Source organism: Phyllobates terribilis, unplaced genomic scaffold (assembly GCF_046119375.1).
Source record: "Phyllobates terribilis strain yellow unplaced genomic scaffold, ASM4611937v1 Scaffold_4__5_contigs__length_816908805, whole genome shotgun sequence".
In the NCBI taxonomy this organism is placed as follows: Eukaryota; Metazoa; Chordata; class Amphibia; order Anura; family Dendrobatidae; genus Phyllobates; species Phyllobates terribilis.
This window is the reverse complement of record NW_027362764.1, coordinates 592,045,804-592,072,129: the sequence shown is the minus strand read 5'-3', so window position 1 is coordinate 592,072,129 and position 26,326 is coordinate 592,045,804.

Here is a 26,326-nt window from a genome sequence, read left to right as displayed (position 1 = left end):
TTAAATAATCTCTTAAGAGCTGCTGTTGTATCGTAACTATAAAACTATAGTTTTTTACATTTTTAAAATTAAAAAGAAAATGGGCTGATGCAAAAACTTGGGCAAACGTGGAGATTTGTGTGCTCAGATAACTTTGACCAAGGCTTCATACCTTAATTAGCCTGATAGGTTTATCCACTATCATCATTAGGAAATGCCAGGAGAGGGAAATTTCCCAGCTTTATAAAATCCAGCCTCCTATACCCTTGTGCCAAAAACAGCGGCCATGGTGTCTTCTAAGCAGCTGCTTAGTACTCTGAAAATGAAAATGCTGGAGGCCCACAAAATCAGGAAAAGGCTATAAGAAGATAGCAAAGCATTTTCAAGTTACCCTTTTCTCAGTTCGAAATGTAATTAAGAAATGGCAGTTAACAGGAACAATGGAGGTCAAGATAAGGTCTGGAAGGCCAAGCAAAATTTCAGTGAAAGCTGATCATAGGATTTCTAGAGCGGCAAGTCAGAACTCCCACTTGATTGCAAAAGACCATCAGAAAGATGTGGACTGATGAGGTTAGAATATAAGTCTTTAGCCTCAATGATCTAAGGTATGTGTGGAGAGAAAAGGGCACAGAATTTCAGGAAAAGAACATCTCTCCAACCATTAAGCATGGGGGTGGATCAATCATGCCCTCACAGTCCCCTGATCTGAACATCATTGAAAATCTGTTCCTACAGTACAGTAATCCTACAGTTCTTTACCTCTCTCCTCTTTATACAGCCTCATTCTGCAGTTCCTCTCTCCTCTCCTTTATTTAGAGCCCCATCCTGCAATATGTCACTTATTGCAGTCTCTCTATTTACAGTTCCATCATGAAGTACATTAATTCATCACTCACAAGCTCAACTTCATTCAAGCAATCACGCAAAACAGTGTCACACCACAGGCGGAGTAGTGCAGTAATGTCATCTCTCTGTCTGTATCGGACACTGATGTCTTGTCATGTTGTTTCCATTCTGTAGGTTACAGGCCTAAATTTCCCTGCATTATGAAAAAGGGGGAGTGGTAGAGCAGGAAGACCATGACTCCATGCTCTAATGCAGGATTTAATTGTACGATGTACAATTTATGTCAATACAGTCAAGAGCGGTAGTTACTTGGAGATCAGGGGCATGTCACTTCCACCATCTGTGACTTCATGTGACCCGCTATCATGTAACATCACTAGCTGTGGCTTTCTCAGAGATCCTAAAGGAAGCCACAGCTGGTGGTATAACACATTGGATGACATGCCCCTTACCTTCCATGCCAGGGAACTCCTTGGTATTGTACAATAGTAGCTTAATCTCTGCTGTTATTACATTGTCTTGTGTTAATGTATATGCTGTTTTTCCCATCTTATTAAGAACACTTCTTTATGGGGTCATTGGCTTCTAACTATTGTGTGTGGGTGGGTGGGTTGGATGCCTATGCTAGGACACTTATCAGGGTTCAGCCTCATGGATATCATTGAAGCTTATTTGCACTTTTTAATCCATTCACAACCTACGAGGGTCAGTCAATAAGTAATGCCTCCTATTTTTTTCTCCTTAAATAAGGTAGTTATGTTAAATATTCGAATTTGGCACAATTCCTCAAACCTTCTTCTCCAATCCACAGCAATTGCAACTTCCTGCACCAACAGGTGGCAGGACTGTATCCGTTTGCAAAATGGCTGACATCGATGTTCGTATTAGACAACGTTCTGTGATTGAATTCTTGCATGCAGAAGATGAAACGCCCATTCGAATTCATGAGAGACTGAAAAATGTGTATGGTGATGCAACAGTGGATGTCAGTACTGTTAGACGATGGATTCGTCACTGTAACACAGCTGAAGGGCCATCACCGTTGGCTGACAAAATGCGGAGTGGTAGGCCAGTAACCGCAGTGACTCCAAGCAACATTCAGTCGATGACATCATTCGTGGTGGCCGCCGGGTGACTGCGGATGAATTGTGTGGCATTATCTGCCTCAGTAAAGGCAGTGTGATGAAAATTATTGGACAACTGGGATACAGAAAAGTTTGTGCACGGTGGGTTCCAAGAATGCTTTTTACCATGCTGGAATACATGCCCTTGTTAAACGGTGAACCAAGACTGTGGAAATGGATGGAGATTATATTGAAAAGTGACAAATTAATCATTAATGTTGTGGTTTTCAATCTATGTAATTGCATTTGAATTTCTTGCCAATTAAAAGGAGAAAAAAAATAGGAGGCATTACTTATTGACTGACCCTCGTATGACATATAGGTCGTGTCTCCCCCTTTGATGCGGGCACCGGCGCTGTGCCCAAATCTTTACTCTCACATGACAGCTGATTTAATCAAGTGTCATGTGCCCCTAACAGCCGCTGGTTAAATCATGATGCACTCATGGCTTTTAACATGTTCGGTAAATGGCATAATGAGAAAAAAATCTAAACGCCAGAATTGTTTTTATGGTCACCGCAACATTGCAGTAAAATGCAATAACAGGTGATCAAAACATCATATCTACCCCAGGATGTTATCAATAAAGATATCAGCACGGTGCCCAAAAAATAAGCCTTCACCCAGTCCCAGATCCAGAAAAATGGAGATGCTATGGGTCTCGGAAAATGGTGCCTTTTTTTTTTTTTTTTTAACAAACTTTGGATTTTTTTTCCACCACTTAAATAAAGAAGAACCTATACATGTTTGGTATCTACAAACTCAAAATGACCTGAAGAATCATAACAGTAGGTCAGTTTTAGCATGTAGTAAGCATGGTAAAAAAAAATAAAATCAATTGTGGAATTGCACTTTTTTTTGCAATTTTACCACACTTGTAATTTTTTCTTCCTGTTTACCAGTACACTATATGGTAAAATCAATAGTGTTGTTCAAAAGTACAAATTGACCAGCAAAAAACAAGATCTTATACGGCCATATTGATGGAAAGATAAAAAAATTATGGCTCTTGGAAGAAGGAAGAAGGGGAGCAAAGAACAAACATGCAAAAATTGAAAATCCCAAGGTCGTGAAGGTTGTTTTAACATATTTGCCCCTATATGTGCTGTGTTGAATAACAGTTTTAAAATAATGTAAATTTAGTTATCTGGTAGTTTGTGTAGTACATTTTTTTTACCTGAGTTCTTATCACACACCCTCTTTCCTCTTATTTGGCTTTGTTGTCATACTGACCTGGAGAATTCTGCTGCTGGGTCATTTTTGCCACACTATGAGCACAGTAAAAATGAAACACAAAAAACAATAGAGAAATTTAATTTTCACCTGGCTTGGAATTTGTTTTGTATTTGTCACTACATTATATGGTAAAGTGTATGGCATGTTTCAAAGCTTCAACTCTTCCTGCAAAAAATTCTTAAAAGAAAGGGAGGAAAGAACAAAAACTTGAAAAATGGCAGCAGTGGGAAAGGGTTAAGGTACAGCTGCCAATAAGAACATAATGTTAATATACTTCTTCTGCTATTGTTTCTTAATATCTATATAAGATTATGATTATAAACTGATCACAAACTTTATTTTGCTCAAAAAATGCCAGAAGTTCACAAAATATATGAGTAATTTCAATGACCTCAGATCGAGAGAAGTTTTTGATTGTGTTCTTTTGCCTGTACAAATAGAGTAGAACCCAAGAGTGAACTTTGATAGCTATTCTCTGTTCACAGCATCTCTACCATGTTACTATAGATAATGATTTTTTTTAATATAAAAATATCAGCTGGGAACTTATGCCACAAGTTAACACTTTCGCTTATACAGTTCATTTTCTAAGGCAGGGTTTTAAAAAAAAAAAAAAGATGCTTAAGTGGCAAAATAAGACAAAGAATATTTATATAGAAAATTAAAATGAAGAAAATGTTATGTTACAAAATGAAATATACTTGAGGCAGTAGTCATATGTACGACGCATTCTCGTACTAATTTATTTACACCATAGACAATATTAGAAGATGACAGAATGTAATATATTGTGGTGACAAATATGTTCATTTATCTAAACTCTAATTATACGGCCACATTCATATGTTCAGTTTTTGGTCAGTATTTTACATCAGTATTTGTAAGCCAAAACCAGGTGTGGAACAATCAGTGGAAAAGTATAATAGAAACACGTCACCACTTCTGTATTTTTTACCCACTCCTGGCTTTGTCTTACAAATACTGAAGTAAAATACTGAACGTGTGACTTTGGACTAGGAGGGGTTTTATGAGATTAGAGAGATAGTCACAACCAGAGATATGCACTTCTATTGGTTCACTAACTGATTAAACAGATTATGGGATATGAGATATTTCTCCAAACCACTCATATCATCTCTGCCATTGCAGCTCATTCTCATTCTGTATAGTAGATGCATGTCCACATATTGTCAACTCATGTATATAAAGGACTAGAAGAAACTATCCAATAGTACACACGTTACTAGCAAGTAGCAAACATTTAGCATGAGTATGATAGAGTATATTTACAGTGACCTAAGCAATCATTGGGTATGTGTAATATAGTTCTCTAATTACTTTAGCTGTTAATTGCTTTATACACTTCATTACTTGTTTGAATCCCCTACAATTGCTCCCCTCTTGATGATGATACAATGTCAGATATGATTAGTTGCTGACTGTTTCAAAGCAAGATATCGCAGTATTTGGTCAATATTCGGTCAGTATTTTTTCTCAGGAGTAAGAGCCGAAACCAGGAGTGGGTGATAAATGCAGAATTAGTGCACTTGTTTCTATTATACTAAAGTAAAATGTAAAAAACTGCTATAGTAAGATCAGATAGGCAAAGAGCCGCAATCTCAAAGCACCGCATGCCCTGGTGCAAATAATAATGAAATGATTAAAAGAAAAGAGATGCGCTGCAAACCACTCATAAAATACCAAGAGAGTGATTCCTACCTGTCTTAGAGAAAATGGTAGTCCAAATGAAATACTTCAGATATATGCGTGCAGCTTCCAGAGGCCCTTTGAAGAAGTCACAACTGCAACTAGAGATGATGGACAAGTGCGGGGTTTGTAGAACGAGCCGTGAGCATTGCAGAAAATGGGTTCAGACTGTTGGCATATGCAACAGATTAGGACTTATTATAAGTGAAAGGAGGACTTTATACTAACCAGACAGCAGATGGCGATAGTGTGTAAAGTTATATGCTTGCTATAATGGTGGGAGGAAAGCTCTCAATTGTTGGTTGTTTTTACTTCCTGTGTTTTTTCTCTTTTCCTGAATGTGTTATGACAGCAGCACACGGACTGTGTGACACTGAATTGTATCTCATGTTTATCCAATATGAAGTAAATACTGTTTACTCAAGATATCTTGCTGATTGAAGCTCTCGTAAGTACAGTGGTGACTGTAAGAAGATGCACTCTGCGACAGGTTATGGGCCCAGACACTACAGGCCCGCACTACAAGAGGATCCTGGTTTATAACCCCAGATAAGGGAGCACACAGATAAGCTCTGTAAACAGAAGGAAATAAATCCAGATACAGAGTGACAAAGGAATTCAGGATCCCAGGAGCTGGATATAATTACAAAGAATTCAACACAGGCAGGACATACAGGAACTATCAGCAAGAAAAAACAGGAGAATATCTTCAGTACAACTCTCTAAACAAGTAAGACTATATAAAGATGATGAGTAACACAGAACTGAAATTCACAGTAGCTAAACTGAATAGTGAAAATTGTCAGTTATGGAAATTCAAAGTAGAGATGTTGTTATCTAAGGATGATTTATGGGAAGTAATTGTTACAGAAAGACCAGATCAAGATAATCAGACATGGGATAAGAAGAATAGACAAGCGAGAGCCACCATTAGCTCATTAGTGGATGATGCTCAATTAATACATATAAGAAATGAAGAAACAGCGAAAGGAATGTGGGAAGAATTATGAAAACTGTATGAAAGACCTAGCTTGAATCACAAGTTATTTTTATTAAGAAAGCTTTACAGTATGAGATTGAGTGCAAAGGACGACATGCAGAAGCACATATTCTCAATGATGGAAGTGATATCACAGCTAAGATCTATTGGTGAAGACATTAAAGAAAGTCATGTAGCAGCTATATTATTGTGCAGTTTACCAGATTCGTATACAGCCTTGATAAATGCCCTTGAGACGAGACCAGAAACTGACATTACATTAGATTTTGTGAAAACAAGACTAATAGATGAATATCAGAGAAGAAAAGAACAAAGAAATGATTCTTCTACTGAAAAGGACAGTGAAAACGCTCTTAAAGCTACAGAATTTAAAAAACCCTATAATAAAGAGACAAGAGAATGCTTCAGATGAATGAAAAAAGGTCATTTAAAGAAAGACTGTACCATATGGAAAGCAGAACAACAAAAATTACAACATAAAAAGCATACACAGAAAGTAAAAAACACAATTTCCGATTCAGGTGAGAATAATTGGAATTGCACATTTAAAGTAACAGACAAGAAATCATCACTTGGTTGGTTTATTGATTCAGGAGCAACGAGTCATATGACAAGTGACAAGAATTTCTTTACTGATCTTGATTTAGATAAGAAAGAAGCCATTTATCTTGCAGATGGAAGCAAAAATAACCGCAGAAGGTATCGGACAAGGTATGCTAAATTGTTCAAACAAGTTCGGCCAAGATTCAAAGATACTTGTACAGAATGTGTTGTATGTTCCAAAATTGGAAGGCGGATTATTATCTCTGACACGTTTAACAGCAAAAGGACTTACAGTAAAATTCAAAGACAATGAGTGTGAAATTATTGCAGGAAACAAGGTGATAACCAAAGTCAAGGCAGATGAGCAATTAAATCATTTTGACACACCAAAGGAACAGATGAAGGTATGTACACATGATCACAAAAACTGTATTCACATGTGGCATAGACATCTAGGACATAGACACCCTGACAGTATAAGGGAACTACAGAGAAAAGAATTGACAAAAGATTTAAAGATATCAGATTGCTCAATTACCGTAAGATGTGAATGTTGTATAAAATCCAAAGCCACAAGGATATCTATTCCAAAAGAAAGTGAGATGAAAAGCGAAAGACCACTTGATTTGGTGCATACTGACGTATGTGGAGCCATGAAAGTGACTACATCAGGAGGCAATAGATGCATGTTGACTTTTAAAGACAACTACTCAAGATACACAGTCACATACTTAATTAAGAACAAAAGTGAAGTTTTTGATAAACTTGTAGACTATGTAACAAGATCAAGTAACAAATTTCAAAGGAAGCCAATTGTCATCTGAAGTGATAATGGAGGTGAATTTACAGGTCACAGAATAGAAGACTACTTAAGACAAAATGGAATAGAACACCAGAAAACTGTTCCATACACACCAGAACAAAATGGAGTAGCAGAAAGGAAAAACAGAACTCTAACAGAAATGATAAGATGTATGCTGACGGATTCCAAACCACCAGAGAAATATTGAGGTGAGGCAGCAATGACAGCTACATATCTACAGAACCGACTTTTTTCCAGAAAGCTGACGAAAACTCCATATGAACTGTGGCAAGGTGTGAAACCAAGTGTCAATCATTTAAAAGTTTTTGGATGTAAAGTTTTTATATTCATTCCAACAGAAAAACGTTCCAAACTTCAAAACAGATCCATGGAAGGAATATTCGTTGGATATAGTGAAAATTGCAAAGGATATAGAATCCTACATCCCAAAACAGACAGAGTTACGGTGAGTAACAGTGTGACATTCATTGAAGATTTAAATGAAGACATTATGATTTCAGTTGAAACAAAAAATGAGAAAAACAATAGTGACATAACTGAAGAAGTATCTGATGAGAAAGAAGTAGAAATCAATGAAGAACAAATTACTGAAAGTGAAGAATCACAACTACAAGCAGACACAGAACCAAGACGTTCAATGAAAGAGAACAAAGGAAAACCACCAAAACGTCTCTCATACAAGACAAGCATAAGAAAAGTCTATGAGCCTACCTCTTGGGAAGAGATATCTAAACTTCCTGAAGAAGCTAATAAATGGATAGAAGCAGCAGAAACAGAAATTAAATCCATGCATGATTCAAATACATGGACACTAACAGATTTGCCAGAAGGAAGAAAAGCCATAGGATGTAAATGGATTAAAAGTAAAATACCAAACAGATGGCACAGCTGAAAGATACCGAGCAAGACTCGTAGCTAAAGGGTATTCTCAAAAAGATGGAGAAGACTATGATGAGACATTTTCTCCAGTTGTCAAACACACTACAATAAGAACTTTACTTACAGTTGCAGCAATGAAAGACATGGAACTGAGACATCTGGATGTAAAGACAACTTTTCTGAATGGAGATTTAACAGAAGACATTTATATGGAACAACCTCCAGGATTCAAAGATGAAAGAAATCCAAACAAAGTTTGCAAACTACAGAAAAGCATATATGGTTTAAAGCAAGCAGCTAAAGCGTGGAATGACAAAATCACGGAAGTACTTACAAATCAAAAATTTCAAAGAAGCAAAGCTGATCCATGCTTGTACACAAAAAGGCTGATTAATAGATGGATTTATGTACTCATATATGTAGACGACATTTTGATTTGTTTAAGCAAGAAAGGGATAAAGAAAACATTCTAAAAATCCTGAAGCAACATTTCGAAATCAAAGACTTGGGAAATGTGAAACAGTACCTAGTTATACAGGTAGAAAGAGAAGAAGACGGAAGTTTCCGACTGAATCAAAATCACATGATTCAAGACATAACAGAAAAATTTGGATTAAAGGATGTAAAAACAGTAAAGTCTCCAATGGAAACTAATTATCTCAAAGAGATGAACAGTGAAAAAAATATGCTACCAAATAATGAAGAATACAGAACAACAATAGGAAAACTACTTTATCTAGCGACCGTTACAAGACCAGACATCGCAGCAGCAGTAGGAATCCTGAGTAGAAAGGTATCAAAACCAAATAAAGCTGATTGGAATGCCGTGAAGAGAGTAATGCGTTATTTGAAAGGAACTAGCAATGTTAAGCTGAAATTACCCACAAGTGATAATTGCATTTTAACAGGATATGTTGATGCAGTTTGTGTTGGAGATCCAACTGACAGAAGATCTACCAGTGGACATATATTTTTTCTCTCAGATGGACCAATAAGTTGGACAAGTAAGAAACAGTCAATTGTGACACTGTCTTCACCAGAAGCAGAATATGTTGCCACAGCACATGTGAGTCAAGAAGTACTGTGGTTAAGGCAATTGTTGACAGAATTAGGACAACCATAGTTGGAACCAACAAAACTGAAAGAGGACAATCAAGGATGTCTTGTTCTTGCTCAGATGGAAAGAATCAATCCAAGAACCAAGCATATTGATGTGAAATATCATTTCTTGAGAGATCATCAGGAACAAGGAGTCTTGAAGTTAGAGTATTGTCCTACTGAAGAAATGACAGCAGACATCTTCACAAAGGCATTGAATGCTGATAAACACCAGAGACTAATAAAAAAGTTGGGTTTGATTGAATAAGTCCTTACTGTTGAGAAAGGGTGTTGGCATATGCAACAGATTAGGACTTATTATAAGTAAAAGGAGGACTTTATACTAACCAGACAACCAGACAGCAGATGGCGATAGTGTGTAAAGTTATATGCTTGCTGTAATGGTAGGAGGAAAGCTCTCAATTGTTGGTTGTTTTTACTTCCTGTGTTTTTTCTCTTTTCCTGAATGTGTTATGTCAGCAGCACACGGGCTGTGTGACACTGAATTGTATCTCATGTTTATCCTGTATGAAGTAAATACTGTTTACTCAAGATATCTTGCTGATTGAAGCTCTCGTAAGTACAGTGGTGACTGTAAGAAGATGAACTCTGCGACACAGACAGCGTGTTAACTCCAGAGATAGAGGGCTACAGAGACTCTCAGAGATTCGGGCATTCAGGTACATGCAGCCGTTGCACTAGGTGGATCCACCTAGTGCACCGGCTGCATGTACCTTTTCTGCAATACTCCACTTTTTCTGCAATACTCATGGCTCGTTCTACAGACTCTGGCACTTGTCCATCATCTCTAGTTGCAGTTGTGACTTCTTCAAAGGACCTCTGGAAGCTGCACGCATATATCTGAAGTGCTTCTATTATACCTTTTCTCTGATTGTTCCTCACCTGGTTTTGGCTCCCACTCCTGAGAAAAAATACTGACCAAATACTGATCAAATACTGTTGGTAGGGCAGTGGCCTTAATCTCATAAGAGGACAGGACAGTAGCGTGATTCAAAAACTACGGCAGAAAAAGTCTGGTGGATAAATGACAAGGCTTGCAAAAGAAAAAACATACAGTTCTACAAAGGGGTTCAAGAGAAGACTGCATATTTTATTTTTTTCTACAGGTACATTTAAATTATACACTACAATGTATGGAGCTTTTGGGTTGCATATTGGTGATTTCGGTCTATATATGAAATCAGTTTTGTGATTAATACATTTTTTTAATCTATCATGAATTAAATAGTGTTTTTTAGTTTTGTGATTAATATATAGGCTATATGCTCTGATTGTTTCTAATCAATTCATATATTATATTTATGTCTTGATTTGTTTTTTTGTAGGATTTAGTTTTCAATCAGTTGGTTGACAATCAAGTTTGAGTGGGCGGCCAGTTTTATACATATATATATACTAGTTATTGGACCCGTTCTACGCCTGGGTGGTGAGCATTATTATTGGTATATGGTCCCCTATCCTGGTATATGCTCCCTCATCCTGGTCCCCTATCCTAGTATACGCTCCCCCATCCTGGTCCCCTATCCTGGTATATGCTCCGCAATCCTTGTCCTTCATCCTGATATATGCTCCCCCACCCTGGTATATGCTTTCCTCCATCCTGGTATATACTCCCCAATCATTGTCCCCCATCCTGGTATATGCTCCTTCATCCTGGTATATGCTCCCCCATCCTTGTTTATGCTTCCCCCTATCTTGGTCCCCTATTCTAGTATAAGCTCCCCAATTTTGGTCCCCCATCCTGGTATATGCGCCCCTATCCTTGTTCCCCTTCCTGGTACATGCTCCTCCTTCCTGTTATATGCTTCCCACTATCCTGGTCCCCCATCCTAGTACATGCTACCCAATCATGGTCCCCCATTCTGGTATATGCTCCCGAATTCTGGTCCCCGCTCCCCATCTATCCATTCATAAAAAAAAAAAAGACAACACTCCTACTCACCTTTCCACCGCTCACCTGCAGTGCATCGCCTGAGTTATTTAAATAAAATGGTGCCGGAATCATAAAAGCATAGCGTGCTATCCGGCACCATTTTGTTAAAGACAGTGATCTCTGGAGAGGTCAGAGGAGCAGTGTGGCACCATTTTGTTGAAGACAAATTTGCAACGTCTTCAACGTCTTTATTGTCTGTGCTATGCGCAGGCTCAGACTCTGGCTCAACTCTCCTCCTCTGGCCTCTCTGAAGATCACTGTATGTCCCCACTAGCACCGGAGATCTTGCTTTGCGGTCAGCGCCTTCGCATACCGCTATCTGCGACGCTACACTCCTCCAGCATCATCCTCCACCCTGTCTTGGATGTGTCTTTCTGCCCAGCCACACTGCACAGGTGCAGTGCGCATGTGCAGTCTATAGAGGCTTCGGACAGAAGGACACATCCCTGGTTATATTATAGATATAGATATACAGTACAGACCAAAAGTTTGGACACACCTCATTTAGATTTTTCTGTATTTTCATGACACTGAAGGCATCAAAACTATGAATTAACACATGTGGAATTATATACTTTACAAAAAAAAGTGTGAAACAACTGAAAATATATCTTATATTCTAGGTTCTTCAAAGTAGCCACCTTTTGCTTTGATGACTGCTTTGCACACTCTTGGCATTCTCTTGATGAGCTTCAAGAGGTAGTCACCGGAAATGGTTTTCACTTTACAGGTGTGCCCTGTCAGGTTTATTAAGTGGGATTTCTTGCCTTATAAATGGGGTTGGGACCATCAGTTGTGTTGTGCAGAAGTCTGGTGGATACACAGCTGATAGTCCTACTGAATAGACTGTTAGAATTTGCATTATGGAAAGAAAAAAGCAGCTAAGTAAAGAAAAACGAGTGGCCATCATTACTTTAAGAAATGAAGGTCAGTCAGTCTGAAAAATTGGGCAAACTTTGAAAGTGTCCCCAAGTGCGGTTGCAAAAACCATCAAGCGCTGCAAAGAAACTGGCTCACATGAGGATCGCCCCAGGAAAAGAAGACCGAGAGTCACCTCTGCTTCTGAGGATAAGTTTATCCGAGTCACCAGCCTCAGAAATCACAGGTTAACAGCAGCTCAGATTAGAGACCAGATCAATGCCACCCAGAGTTCTAGCAGCAGACACATCTCTTCAACAACTGTTAAAAGGAGACTTAGTGCAGCAGGCCTTCATGGTAAAATAGCTGCTAGGAAACCACTGCTAAGGACAGGCAACAAGCAGAAGAGACTTGTTTGGGCTAAAGAACACAAGGAATGGACATTAGACCAGTGGAAATCTGTGCTTTGGTCTGATGACTCCAAATTTGAGATCTTTGGTTCCAACCACCGTGTCTTTGTGCGATGCAGAAAAGGTGAACAGATGAACTCTACATACCTGGTTCCCACCGAGAAGCATGGAGGAGGAGGTGTGATGGTGTGGGGGTGCTTTGCTGGTGGCACTGTTGGGGATTTATTCAAAATTGAAGGCATACTGAACCAGCATGGCTACCACAGCATCTTGCAGCGGCATGCTATTCCATCTGGTTTGCGTTTAGTTGGACCGTCATTTCTTTTTCAACAGGACAATGACCCCAAACACATCTCCAGGCTGTGTAAGGGCTATTTGACCAAGAGGGAGAGTGATGGGGCGCTACGCCAGATGACTTGTCCTCCACAGTCACCAGACCTGAACCCAATCGAGATGGTTTGGGGTGAGCTGGACCGCAGAGTGAAGGCAAAAGGGCCAACAAGTGCTAAGCATCTCTGGGAACTCCTTCAAGATTGTTGGAAGACCATTTCCGGTGACTACCTCTTGAAACTCATCAAGAGAATGCCAAGAGTGTGCAAAGCAGTCATCAAAGAAAAAGGAGCTTACTTTGAAGAACCTAGAATATAAGACTAGAGATGAGCGGTGTTCGACTAGAACTGTTCGCCAATCTCAAATTCAAGCTGTTTTGGGCGGTGTTCGAGTTGTTCGACGAACCCGAACGATTCTGGCTAAGTGCCAGAATTGGCGCATCCTAAGGATGCGCCATTTCTCGGGCGGCTGACGGCTGGTGTTTCTAGCCTGGGAGGGGGCCAATATTCATGGTACCCTTCCTGGGCTATTAATATCAGCCCCCAGCTGTCTGCCTAGCCTTTGCTAGCTATTAAAATAGGGGGGACCCCACGTCATTTTTTTTGGGGGGTCCCCCATTTTAATAGCTAGTAAAGGCTAGGTATTCAGCTGGGGGCTGATATTAGTAGCCTGGGAAGCTCCGTGGGTATTACCCCCTTCCCAGGCTTCAAACATCTGCCCCAGCCGTCTGCTTAACCTCCGCTAGAGCCTAAAATTAGGGGGAACCCCACGCCAATTTTTTTTTTAATAAATCCTTTATTTTAACACTAAATGACAAGTACAGTAATCAACACTGTCACTGTACTTCATATATATGTGACTGACATGTTTCTATCTATCTAATCTATGTGTGATGCTCTATCTTTCTGTTCTAAATTGTCGGGTACAGATGCTGAATTGCCGGCCGGCTCTTTTAAAGAGACGGTGCATAAAAACACTATTATTTTTTTAAATAAATCCTTTACACTAAATGATAAGTACAGTAACCAACACTGTCACTGTACTTATTATATATGTGATTGGCATGTTTATATCTATCTATGTGTGATGCTCTATTCTTTCTGTTATAAATTGTCGGGTACCGCTGCTGAATTGCCGGCCGGCTTTTTTAAAGAGATGGTGCATGAAAACACTATTATTTTTTTAAATAAATTCTTTACACTAAATGACAAGTACAGTAAGTAACACTGTCACTGTACTTCATATATATGTGACTGACATGTTTCTATCTATCTAATCTATGTGTGATGCTCTATTCCTTCTTGTCTAAATTGTCGGGTACCGGTGTATGCCGCTGCTGAATTGCCGGCCGGCTTTTTTTAAAGAGAGCGTCTTGTGAGCAGTTTGTCAGCTTTTGGACACCTTTGAAGGTGTTTTCTATGTGTTTCTATGTGTTTTTGTTTGCCTGCCATTGGTTTTAACGGTGTTCGACGGTGTTCTAAGGTGTTCGACGAACAGTTCGACGAACAGTTCCTCGAACATCCCGGTGTTCGACGAACCGAACCGAACCCGAACACTATGGGGGTGGCTCAACACTATATTAGACATATTTTCAGTTGTTTCACACTTTTTCGTTAAGTGTATAATTCCACATGTGTTAATTCATATTTTTGATGCCTTCAGTGTGAATGTACAATTTTCATAGTCATGAAAATACAGAAAAATCTTTAAATGAGAAGGTGTGTCCAAACTTTTGGTCTGTACTGTATATATATATATATATATATATATGTATGTACAGTACAGACCAAAAGTTTGGACACACCTTCTCATTTAAAGATTTTTCTGTATTTTCATGACTATGAAAATTGTACATTCACATTGAAGGCATCAAAACTATGAATTAACACATGTGGAATTATATACTTAACAAAAAAAGTGTGAAACAACTGAAAATATGTCTTATATTCTAGGTTCTTCAAAGTAGCCACCTTTTGCTTTGATGACTGCTTTGCACACTCTTGGCATTCTCTTGATGAGCTTTAAGAGGTAGTCACCGGAAATGGTCTTCCAACAATCCCAGAGATGCTTAGCACTTGTTAGCCCTTTTGCCTTCACTCTGCGGTCCAGCTCACCTCAAACCATCTCGATTGGGTTCAGGTCTGGTGACTGTGGAGGCCAGGTCATCTGGTGTAGCACCTCATCACTCTCCTTCTTGGTCAAATAGCCCTTACACAGCCTGGAGGTGTGTTTGGGGTCATTGTCCTGTTGAAAAATAAATGATGGTCCAGCTAAACGCAAACCAGATGGAATAGCACGCCACTGCAAAATGCTGTGGTAGCCATGCTGGTTCAGTATGCCTTCAATTTTTAATAAATCCCCAACAGTGTCACCAGCAAAGCACCCCCACACCATCACACCTCCTCCTCCATGCTTCATGGTAGGAACCATGCATGTAGAGTGCATCCGTTCACCTTTTCTGCGTCGCACAAAGACACGGTGGTTGGAACCCATGATCTCAAATTTGGACTCATCAGACCAAAGCACAGATTTCCCCTGGTCTAATGTCCATTCCTTGTGTTCTTTAGCCCAATCAAGTCTCTTCTGCTTGTTGCCTGTCCTTAGCAGTGGTTTCCTAGCAGCTATTTTACCATGAAGGCCTGCTGCACAAAGTCTCCTCTTAACAGTTGTTGTAGAGATGTGTCTGCTGCTAGAACTCTGTGTGGCATTGACCTGGTCTCTAATCTGAGCTGCTGTTAACCTGCGATTTCTGAGGCTGGTGACTCGGCTAAACATCCTCAGAAGCAGAGGTGACTCTTGGGTCTTCCTTTCCTGGGGTGGTCCTCATGTGAGCCAGTTTCTTTGTAGCGCTTGATGGGTTTTGCAACTGCACTTGGGAACACTTTCAAAGTTTTCCCAATTTTTCAGACTGACTGACCTTCATTTCTTAAAGTAATGATGGCCACTCGTTTTTCTTTATTTAGCTGCTTTTTCTTGCCATAATACAAATTCTAACAGTCTATTCAGTAGGACTATCAGCTGTGCATCCACCAGACTTCTGCACAACACAACTGATGGTCCCAACCCTATTTATAAGGCAAGAAATCCCACTTATTAAATCTGACAGGGCACACATGTGAATTGAAAACTATTTCCGGTGACTACCTCTTGAAGCTCATCAAGAGAATGCCAAGAGTGTGCAAAGCAGTCATCAAAGCAATAGGTGGCTACTTTGAAGAACCTAGAATATAAGACATATTTTCAGTTGTTTCACACTTTTTTTGTTAAGTATATAATTCCACATGTGTTAATTCATAGTTTTGATGCCTTCAGTGTGAATGTACAATTTTTATAGTCATGAAAATACAGAAAAATCTTTAAATGAGAAGGTGTGTCCAAACTTTTGGTCTGCACTGTATATGAATGTTAAAATGTCCACATAAAAACAGGTCACCCACTCAAACCTGATCGACATCCCACTGATTGAAAAGACCAGACTCCGAATTCAAATTATCTGCTAATCCTATGAAAAAACAAATATTATATATTTATATATATATATGTATACAGTATATATATTAAGGTAAGACAACTCACTCGGCCGCTTTCGGAAGCAGACACAGAAACCAGGTTTTCTCTGCAGGTTTTATTGTATGGCATAAAGCCCTGCAGCTCCAGCAAAATAAATACGGCCTTACTGGCAAAACAACAAAACAAAGGATAAAGTGATAGCACAGTGCTTAGGAGTGTGGAGTTCGCCCACACAGATTGTAGTTAGTGATGAGCGAGCATGTTTGCTACTGCTCGGTGCTCACCCGAGCATCTCACTGCCCGACATGCTCGGCGCTCGTCGAGTATTTCCGGGGTTGCTCAGCAGGAGCTCGGTCTCCTCTTTAGAGCACCAATGAACATACAGGAATTGCCTGCCACTCACTGTAATGCCGTAGCCATGTTGGTTGTGGCATTACAGTGATTGGCTGGCCGCACAGCGTCATCAGGTCTATATCAGACCTGGCGCCGCCATGCTCGTCACAGTCACTCCGGAATCAGACAGTGTAGGGAGAGGTGCTGCTGGACTAGGGAGAGATTTGCTTGTTTCTAGTTAGTATAGGTGTACCAAACTATATTAGAGACACATATCCATCTCAACAAACAGTCCTTCTGAGGACTAATCCATCTGCAGAGATATCAGGCAGGCAGTGTATATAGGCAGGCAGGCAGTGTATATAGGCAGGCAGGGTATATAGCAGACTGCAGTGCATATAGCACAAGAGGCTCCATTCCAGTTCTGTCTGCTGCTGCTGTTAGATATTTCTAGAAATAGGCCCAGGTCTCAGGGGCCTGGAATCATTTTTATTGGATCTTAATCCTCATTATTTGCTTAAAAAGCAATCCAGAGAACACAGTTTTTCTGCGCCATTTTCTTGTTGGCACTGCAGAATACAGTCACGTCCTTTCCATATTACAGCGCTAAAAATCCATCTATTTAAAACTGCCATTTCTGGCCTCCATTAAATTTTTATTTCAGTGTGTCAGCAAAGTTTTTGACACCAGGTTGCTGTTCAAAATAGTTACCAACAGGCTAGGTATTTAAAACTGTGTTTTCTCCATCACACAGATCACATATACATTTTCAGAAAATACTGCCATTTCTGACCTTCTTTAAAAATTTGTTGCAGTGTGTCAGTGAAGCAATTGACACCAGATTGCTGTTCAAAATAGTTACCTACAGGCCAGGTATTCAAAACTCTGTTTTCTCCATCACATGGATCACATATACGTTTTCAGAAAATACTGCCATTTCTGGCCTCCATTAAATTTCTTTTTCAGTGTGTCAGCAAAGTTTTTGACACCGGTTTGCGGTTCAAAATAGTTTCTACTGGCCAGGTATTTAAAACTGTGTTTTCTCCGTCACATGGATCACATATACATTTTCAGAAAATACTGCCATTTCTGGCCTCCATTAAAAATTTGTTTCAGTGTGTCAGTGAAGCAATTGACACCAGTTTGCTGTTCAAAATAGTTACCTACAGGTCAGGTATTTAAAACTGTGGTTTGTCCGTCACACGGATCACATATAAGTTTGCTCCAAATTCAGTCATTTGTAGTGAGAGTGGAAGATATTGTCCTCCATTTAGAATGGCCAAGGCATGTGGCAAGGGATGGGGAACTGGACTTGATGGTGATGATGGTGCATGCAGAGGCCAAGGCCGTGGGCAAGCTGAATTTTTGCCACAACAAACACCCACATCCTCTTGTTTGACTTTCCTGTCCCAATTAATAGGGGACCGCAGAACACCACTATTGAACACAGAGTAGTGTGAAAAGGATATTGGTTGGATAGCAGACAATGCTTCCAGTCACTTAGCCACCACCACCACCACCACCATGTCTTCCACACGGTCAAGTCTCAGTAGCTTTGAGTCTGGACTGCATATTCTTCACTCTGAACCTACTTCCTCCCACCATGACGAGTGCCCAGTTGCCAATTGGACACTCCGAAGAGCTGTTCACTTTCCTATTTATAGATTTGGGCCTCTCGCCTGGTCCACTTGAAGCGGGGCAAGAGGAGATCGCATGTAGCAATGCCCAAATATTTGAGCAGCCACGGTCACACGAAGGTGACGTTGGGAAAGTGTCACAAGAGGTGCACAATGATGAGACACAATTGCCAGAAAGTCAGGAGGATGACCAGAGTGTGGAAGAGGAAGACGAGGTGGTGGATGATATAGTAACTGACCCAACCTGGCAGGAGGACATGCACAGTGAGGACAGCAGCACACAGGGCGAGGGAGGCAGAGCACCCCAACTGGCAGGAAGAAGCAGTGTGGTGGCAACAGAAAGAAGGCGGGCAACCATTCCCTGTAACACCAACACAAAGGAAGTTGCCAGTACAACTGTTAGGTCTTCCCGAGTCTGGTTGTTTTCTAAAGACTCTGCCGATAACCCCAAAAAGGCCATTTGCACCACCTGCCAGACCAGCATCAGCAGGAGTGGCAAAACGACCAGCCTGACCACCACCAGCATGATCAGGCACATGGCAGCAAAGCACCCGATATTGTGGGATGAACCCCAGGGTCCAGGCACAGTGTCTGCGGGTGGCAACTTTACTTCTTCTGCTGTTGTGCATGCAAGCCAATCCCCTGTTCATGGTGCATGCGAAGATGCCGACTGCCCTGCCCCTGTCGTTGCACACTCTCAAGTAGCAGCATCAGGAAGCACGTCCACATCCTTGTCCCAGAGCAGCGTTCAGTTGTCCATGCCCCAGTCCTTGCAACGACAGCGCAAGTAGGCAGCCAACGCCCCACAGTCCACACTACTTAATTCCCACATTTCACAACTGCTTGTGCTCAAAAGTTGCCTTTTAGGCTCGTGGAGACGAAAGCATTCTGCAACCTGATGGCCGTGGCAGTCCCTCGGTACTCAGTCCCCAGCCACCACTATTTCTCCCGGTGTGCCGTCCCCGCATAACACAAGCACGTGTCCCAAAACATTAGCCGTTCCCTCAACAATGCTGTTACCGGGAAAAGTCCTCCTAACCACGGACACGTGGACAAGTGCTTGTGGGCAGGGACGGTCCATCTCGCTGACGGCACACTGGGTTAACATAGTGGAAGCCGGGACCCAGTTGGACCTTGGGATGGAACACGTCCTCCCGACGCCGAGGATTGCGGGCCCTAGGTCAATCAGGGTTGCCCCCACAGTCTCCAGCTCCTGCACTTCATCCTCCTCAGCCTCCTCCTCCTCTCCAGCCTCCATCTCTGAAATGAACACATCAGTCACAAGCAGGAAGCACTGCAGCACAGCCTCGGTCATGCGGCAACAGGCTGTGCTGAAGCTAATATGCTTAGTTGACAAGCCGCACAATGCGGAAGAGTTGTGGACAGCTCTGAAAGAGCTGGCAGATCTGTGGAGCATACCGCTGAACCTACAGCTAGGCATAGTCGAGTGTGACAATGGCCGGAACCTGATGACGGCTCTGAGGCGAGGCGAGCTCACACACGTACCATGCCCGGCCCATGTGCTTAACCTCGTGGTTCAGTGGTTTCTCAAATCCTACCCGAAGCTGCCAGATCTGCTTGTTAAAGTACGCCACCTGTGTACCCATTTTAGAAAGTCACCTACAGCTTCTGCCGCCCTTATCGTGTTTCAGCAGCGTTTGCAGCTTCCGGCTCACAGAATGGTATGTGATGTCCCCACGCATTGGAACTCTACACTGCAGATGTTGGGAAGGATTTGTGAGCAGAAGAGGGCAGTTGTTGAGTACCAGCATCAACATGGCCTTCAGTATTCAGTTCAGACTCCACACATAAGACCTCAGGAGTGGACATGGATGTCAGACATATGTACCATCCTCCAAAACTTTGAGGACTCTACCAAGATGGTGAGCGGCGATGACTCCATAATTAGCATCACCATCCCTCTTCTCTGTCTTCTGAAATGCTCTCTGCTCACAATCATAGAAGATGCATTGCAGTCAGAGCACGATGAGATGGAGCAAGCAACCATACAGGGTGATTACACACAGCCAAGCCTCATCTCATCCCAACGTGGATTGGGTGACAGTGAGGAAGAGGAGGAGGAGGAGGAAGAACTGGAGCTAGTTTCATGCACTATAGACTGTAAAACCTGCACAACTGTCATACCGTCTGTTCGGAGTGGATAGCCAGAGGACAGAGAGGAGGAGAGCATGGTCAGTCATCCTCTTGGTGAGGACACGGAAGTCTTGCCTGCTAGCAGTCTGGCACGCATGGCTGAGTTTATGTTACGCTGACTTTCCCATGACCCTCGCGTTCTCAAAATTTTTGGTGACAGTCATTACTGGTTGGTGACACTTCTAGACCCATGCTTCAAGGAGAACTTTATATCTCTTATTCCTGAGGCGGACAGGTCTACAAAAATGGGGAAGTACAAGAAGGCCCTTGTTGCGGAACTATTAAAAAAATTCCCATCTGAAAACGCTGGCAGCAGAAGTCACAGTTCGTTGGACAACCAAGGAGTACAGGCGAGAGACAAATGCAATCCAGCAGAGGCAGGGGAACACTGGCAAAGTTCTGTGACAGTTTTCTCAGAACCTCCCATCGCACAGGCCCTGAGGTGCGGGGTACTCTCACAAGGAGTGCAAAGTTTTGGAAGACGCTGAGAGAGTACCTTGCCGACCGTACCAACATCCTCCGTGATTCCACTGTGCCTTTTAATTATTGGGTATCCAAGCTGGATACGTGGAATGAACTGGCTCTCTACGCCTTGGAGTTCCTGGGCTGCCTTGCCTCTAGCATTTTATCAGAGCGGGTTTTTAGTGCAGCTGGTGGAATTATAACTGATAAGCGCATCCGCCTGTCAACTGAAAATGCTCACAGGCTTACTCTTATAAAAATGAACAAGGGCTGGATTGGGCCAGACTTCTCAACACCACCGAATGATAGCAGCGCAACATAAACTCAAATCCAGTGTCTTTTTTAGGGAGGTATATTCCCATGCCCCTCTTCACACCCACACATGGGTATACGCTTCCTGATTTTGGCTATTTGCTCTTGTTCTCCTCCTTCTCCTCATCCTCATCCTCCTCCACCATATCACCAGGGTGACCGTGGTCCGTGATGCAACAACCACATAATTATTTTAAAGGGCGTTTATAATGCCCGCAAAAAAAAATAATTATGCAGTATGTTCATGTATACCCCCAGGGGTAAATGTTTGTCAGCCCATACACTTAGTGCATGGGCATTACAAGTGTAGGAGACCCGCTTCATTCTAATGGGAACATTATTTTATGAGGCCCTCTAAGTCTCTTCCAAGGGGCATTGGAGTACCTCCCAATTTTGGCAGCCCTTGCATTCACTGCATAGGCCAACACTATGGGAGACTCTTTCCTTTTTAATGGCAATTTGTCGTTATTGTGGCCCTGCTCTATGTGTCTTTAAATTCTTAGTGTGTTTTTTCCCAAATTTTGGCATCCCTTGCAGTCACAGCATGGGCATTACCACAATAGGAGACCCGCTCCTTTATAATAGGAACATTTGTTTTACTGAGACCCTCCTCTATGTCTCTTCAAAGGGATATTGGTTTGGGTCCAAATTTTTGGCAGCCCTTGCAATAACACTATAGGTGACCCACTTGTTAATAATGGGAACAACAAAGCATAGCCGGCTGATGGCTCTCTAACAATAGCGAGGGCCGACTGCTGGCCTTTTAAGAATAGTAAGGGCCGTCTGATGGCCCTATAAAAATAGGCTTTATGACTTTCAGAGTACCTCCATCATAAATAAAACAGGATGTGTCACACACCACATTGCCAGATAAGGTTGTAAAATGTTAAAATGACATTTCCAGGTGAATGCATTTGTCTTAAAAAATAAAGTAAAAAATCCCCAAAACAATAGGATCTTTCTTTAGTATAAAAAACAGCGTCACCAATTTAACCTTAATGCAATCACATTGTACAGCTACTGCACCTCCTCCTCCATCTCAGAAATGACCACATCAGTCAAAAGCTGACAGCACTGCAGCACTGCCTTGGCCAAGTGGCAACAGGCTGTGCTGAACATAACATGCTTAATGCTTAGGTGACAAACCGCCCAGCGCTGCAGAGTTGTTTAAAGCTGTAACATAGCAGCCTGATCTGTGGCTCTCACCGCTGAACATACAGCCAGGCATGGTCGTGTGTGACAATGGGCGGAACTGGTGACGGAGAAATGACAGCCGGAGTAGATATGGTTTCCCTCTATGCCAGTCCTTTCACCGAGCTAAAGAATATGGCTGTGGTGAAATACACTCCCACTGTGAAGCTGTTTCAGATTGAATAACATTGTGCCCACCAGAGGATTTGATTCTGAGGGCACTCCTTTCTCCCCCGCTCAAGAGCCCCATAACAGCTGCAAACTTAGCGCTATCATGAACTTTCCTGAGGTAGAAGCCAGGGCACACAAGAGGATTCTCTGGTGGGACCGTCCAACCCTGCCGAGAAGCAGTCCTGGCTAAGAAAAGTGTGGGGGAAGGTTCCCGGACACTCTATGGCTGCTTTTTTATTGTGGATCGAATGTGCTTATGCATGTTATTTCTCAAACCGCATTGCAGATCAGGCCATTGCCCAACTCTGTGGTCATGAAATTAAATGCGCAAAGAAAGATGTTTGTGTGTCAAAGAACCACCGACAAGTGCGAGTTGATGTTGGACGGGCTGCCATTGCTTCTGCAACAAGCTGCATTAGAGAACTTCCTGGGAGAAATGACACCAAGGGTAGATACGGTTTCCCTCTATGCCAGCCCTTTCACCGAGCTAAACACAACTCAGAAAAAAAGCTGTGGACCGGCTCCGTACCATCCCTGGCCACATTCACCTGTCCAAGTGTTTGTAGTTAGGCGGTCCTTCCCAGTAAGTGCACTGGGGAGGGCACGGGTAATGTTGTGGGACCCATGCTTGTGGAAGGCGGAGACGATACCGGGAAAAATGGTGGCGGCTGGGGACTGAGTATGGATACCCAGTCGCCGCCGCCATAAGATTGTGGACAACTTCCGCCTCCACGAGCCTAAAATGCCACATTTCAATTGCAGGCAGCTGTCAAAAATGTGGCAGTATAGTATTGCAGCCTGTGGGAGGGTGGGTGGCTGGCCGCATACTTATGCTTGCATTCCAAGGAATGGGGTAGGGACAACTGAACGCTGCAGTGGGACAAGGACGTGGACGGTGATTGTTGCAAGTTTGCAATGACAGGTGCATGGAAGTAGGCATCTTCGCATGCGCCAAGGATCACTTATGATGGGCACACTTTTAGGCTGTGACCTGGGAGTCAGAAATGCTCCCAGATGTTTTCCCCATGCTGTTCCCATGTCTTTTCAGCACTGTATGCATGTGTCTGATGATGTGTCACACACCACATAGTCAGATAAGATTGTAATATGTTAAAATGACATTTCCCAGTGAATGCGTTTGTCTTGGTTGAAAGCAATGCAAAAGTGCAAAAACGCATCAAAAACGCTACGTGTGAACATAGCTCAAGGTGTGGAGGAGTATTTTTGGTTTTGGTTATTAATTTTGCCTTATATACAAGTAATTACCCTGGAAAGGATGTTCCTTAACCTATTTCCCAGGAAAATCCATTTTGGTTTCGTTTTTGTTTGTTTTATTGTGAGTCCGTAAAAGTGGCATAATACTCTCACAACGTTGTTGACAGCAGTGACCTGGGAGTCATAAATGCTTCCAGGTGTCTTCCCCATGCTGTTCCCATGTCATTTGAGCACTGTTCCCGTAGATTTTGGCAATTTTTAGGCCCTCTGCAGACCTCCGGTGGGAGCCGCCTGAAAAATACTCGAGTTTCCCATAGACTTACATTGGGCTCGTTGCTCGGATCGAGAACCTGAGTATTCCAATTTGCTTGACCAGAGCAATGAGTACCAGAGCATTTTAGTGCTCGCTCATCACTAGTTGTAGTCCCAGCCTTCAACTCCTTTCTGAGCTGTAGTTTTTCCAGTCTGGAGACCTTGCCTCTCCAAACACAACAACCAGAAAAAAATATAGTGACTGAGCATTTAAACCTTGCTCATCCATACCCTGAGGGGAGGTAGTGTGAATGGCTTTCCACACTCTTTGCCATTCACAAAAAAAACCACAGCCTTTAGTGCGTTAACCCCCAGCATAACACATGCTGGCAGAGAAATTTTGCAGGTTTCATTTCACACAGGCTAGCAACCTGAGGGACACATACTTCCCCTCATATGTCACACTAGTGACTCTGTCACATATTACCCCCCTCTGCCCAAAGCCGGGGTTTGGGCACCTTCAGATACCAGGTAGGGAATTCTAGAAAGGGGATCAACGTTCTCGTGTAACTTCCCGGGTCTATGCTCCACGTGAAAGTTAAAGTCCTGAAGAACGAGGAACCATCTCGTTACCCTGGCATTTTTACCCCTCTTTTCCCTCAACCATCTCAACGGGGCATGGTCTGACACCAACTTAAACTTCCAGCCTAGTAGGTAATATCTCAGTGTATCTACGGCCCACTTTATGGCTAAACACTCTTTTTCTACTATTGCGTAGTTTTTCTCGCAGGATGAAAGCTTCCTGCTCAGATACAGAATGGGATGTTCTTCCCCATTTATCTCTTGAGAGAGTACGGCTCCTAGACCAACCTCTTAAGCATCTGTGTGGACTAGTGTTGAGCCACCCCCGTAGTGTTTGAGTTCGGTTCGTCGAACACCCGTGTGTTCGCCGAACTGTTCGTCGAACTGTTCGTCGAACACCTTCGAACACCGTTAAAACCAATGGCAGGCAAACAAAAACACATAGAAACACATAGAAAACACCTTCAAAGGTGTCCAAAAGCTGACAAACTGCTCAGAAGACACAACTAACACATGGAAAAGTGACAAGTACATATAGTCATGCGAAAAGAAAAGAGGTGGAGGAGTAAAAGGAGGGGGAGACACAGATATAGGCATGTCATGCCTTTCTAAAATCCAAAAAGTGAGAAGCCGACACGTTCAGTCCGCTCCTGCCCGTGCCACCTCCGTGTCGCCGGGTTTGTGCCAGAGCCGCGTTGAACCCTGACGGCCAGCCCCCCTCTCCCAATACTGGTGCCTGTCCGCTGGTGGGTCGAGCGAGCCCCCCTGTGGTGGAGGCAGCTCTAAGCTTTTTAATTTAAATTGTCTCTCTAATTTGAATGAATACACTTTAAATCCATTTACAAGGATCTATTGGAGGGCAAGTCTCATGCCAGCAGCCTCGTAATTCCAGCTCCAGTAGCGTCCACTAAAGCTGCTGCAGTTAAAAAGCTTTTATAAGGATCGAGCTTGGCTGTCCACCGCAAGGCATCCTACTGCCAGTCCCAGCCCCTATGCCTTGGGGTGCCTCCTGATGCTCTTCACTGAGTATCCCGTGGTCCCGAAGCATTTCCTTTGAAAAAATTAAGTGTCCAAACTACAGGTGGTGTAGCTTGCTTAACAGCCGGGATAATCCGCTGACTAGCAGACACTGCTACTAGGCACAAAGTATTTCCTGGGCTAGATGCAGTTAAAAATTTGTAATTAGATACTCTCGTTGGATGCTGAGAAAGCATTCCATAGAGTCTCCTGGCACGCCATATATGATTCTCTTAAAAAGCTTGGGGTAGGGGTCTAGGGGACCCTTTTATAGCCAAAATCACGGCCCTGTATCACAATACATCACCTAGGCTGAAGATAAATGGAACTGTAGCACCCTGAGGGCTCGGTTGCTACAGAGGTATTGCACCTCACCCAGAGGTGTGATATCTCACTCTCAGGTAAGGATGGAGTGTGGATCAGGACCCGACACCTGCATGCATTACACCACATTGCCGTGGGGCAGGGCGACCAATATGCCCCTGAGATGGGCACGACAGTCCCTGTCCCTGGCTGGAGTGGGGGGAGGGAACACTGAGGAAGGGGAACCCTGTAGTGCAGGAGCAGGGAGGAAGCAGTTCCTGGGTGCATTGAGAAGGGAGTATAAAAGGTGGGCACCATCTTAGTTCAGTGCAGAGAAGTCTGAGCAGAAGTGGCAGGGAGCAGGGGCTCTGCATGAGCTCTGCTCCGGAGGCGGGCCTAG